Source organism: Camelina sativa, chromosome 18 (genome assembly GCF_000633955.1).
Source record: "Camelina sativa cultivar DH55 chromosome 18, Cs, whole genome shotgun sequence".
In the NCBI taxonomy this organism is placed as follows: Eukaryota; Viridiplantae; Streptophyta; class Magnoliopsida; order Brassicales; family Brassicaceae; genus Camelina; species Camelina sativa.
In genome coordinates this window covers 4,391,205-4,393,405 of record NC_025702.1, presented here as the reverse complement: position 1 = coordinate 4,393,405, position 2,201 = coordinate 4,391,205, and the positions used below count along the sequence as shown (strand labels likewise).

At 35.9% G+C, this 2,201-nt stretch overlaps 1 pseudogene; it reads left to right on the top strand.

Moving 5' to 3' along the window:
• Positions 608 to 1,927, top strand: LOC109130464 (annotated as a pseudogene).

Here is a 2,201-nt window from a genome sequence, read left to right as displayed (position 1 = left end):
TGAAAGTAATATACTTGGCTTAATGTGTTTATATAGACAGTTTCTAGATGGTGATAAAGAATATTTTTGTAACATACAAGAGTACATTTAGGTATAAAAAATATACTTTTAATAGTAACATACATAAAAGATTTGTAAATGGATATAAATCAGTGTATTATAACAAAAATAAAATTTATATATAACATACAACAAAATTTTTAATAAATTTAATTTCATTTATAAAAATTTAAACCCGCACATCGGGCGGGTCGGGTCCTCATCTAGTTAGTTATATTGTATTAAAAGATGGAGTGATTGAAAATACATGGGTTTTAAATTTTAAAATCAATATGTGGATAACTATTTCATATTTAAATAGTTTCAATAAAATTCAACATATAGTTCTAATATTCAGGTAAATAGTATTTACTCCAGTAAAAATAAAATTTGTGTTTTTCTAATTAAATTTACGATGACAAAAAGATAATAATACTATGTAACGAATAAATAAAATAATCGATAATTAAAGGAAACCGTGGAGAAAAAGAAAAGTAACAAAAATATTCTTTTATTAAGCTCTCGTTATTCTTCTACTCTTAGGGTTTTAATTTGCCTACATGTGAAGATGTTGGATACAACAAAAAGTTGTGGTGGTGGGAGAATTGAAGAGAGAGTTGGTGAAGACATGATCAGTGCTTTACCTGAAGATTTGCTTGTAAAGATACTCAAGTATGTGCCGACTAAAGATGCAGTAGCCACCATGATTCTGTCTAAACGATGGTGTTTTACGTGGACGATGTTGCCTAAACTTGACTACAAAGAAAACAAAGATGATGAGAGCAAGAGGAGCGTTTGATGGTTTCTTGAAAAGTCATTGCAACTCCTCAAAGCACCAGTCTTAGATTTGTTGTTGATAGAACTCGGTCCAAGATGTCCTAGTGATGCTGATGTAGGAAAGTTTGTTGCAAAGGCTGTTGATCACCGAGTGGTTGTGCTAACACTCGAGCTTAGCTGGTCCGCAGATCCAGCAAGCTTGCTCAATAGCCTTTACTCATGCAAAACTCTCGAGGTACTGTATCTCTCCCACAAGATTCTCGTGGATGTTCCTTTGTACCGCCTGCCTCCCATCACTAACAATGCTCATCTTAGACTGTGTGGTGTATAAAAACGATGAATCTCTCATTAGGCTCTTATCAGGCTGCTCCGTCCTCGAGAGTATGTATGTTAAACGGATAAAGGATGACAATGTCAAAAGGTTCACTGTGAAAGTTCCTTCTTTATTGGAATTAGAGTATGTTAATGATGTAGAAGAAGATACCGGTAGGTGCTTTTGGTTATATATTGACACTCCTGCATTAACAGTGTTTGACATAACGGATTACTCAGGAGACTCTTGCTCAATCGAGAATACACCTTGTTTCGAGAAAGTTTATATCGACATTGAGCGGTCTTTTCCTGATGTAGACAACTTCTTAAGATCTTTTAATTTTCCGCAGTCTCGTTTCTTGAGTTGGGTTTGACAGACGAAATGGTAACTCTCTCTCTCTCTCTCTCTCTTCCTCCCGTCGTGATCATATTGTTTCATCTACTTATACCCAATATTTTCACCATGGCAGATTCTGTGTTGCACAACCATCAAATTCTCTCGGCTGACAATGTGTAGGATAAGTCCATGGGACTCAGACTGGATGGACTCACTTGTGCCTTTCCTTGAAATTACTCCGAAGCTAAAGTGTTTTATAGTTGATTATGTATGTACGTACTCTCTCCTCACTAATAATAAATCTATCTAAACCATATATATGTTGGCGTCTAATATATTGATCATGTTGTTTGTCAGAGATCAACCCATAAACCCCCTATTGCCTCTCCTTTGTGGAACGAAACGGGCTCTGATCCAAAATGCTTGTCATCAAGCCTCGAGAAGTTTGAGTCGATAGAATAGACTATACGGGAAGAGAAGAAGAGGTAGAACTGGTGGAATACATCCTAACTACCTCTAAAATTTTGGAGACGGCAACAATCTCCATGAGATCATTGCCAGACTTAAATCTCAAAGACAAAGACACAATGATGAAGGAGTTGAAAGCTATTCCCAGGGTTTCAATTACATCGCAACTTTTGTTCAAAACTTAGACACAATTTTCATAGGGGATTCTTACACATAAAAGTTTCTCCTAAATAGAGAAGAAACAACATCTTAAGGCATCCCCCCCCCC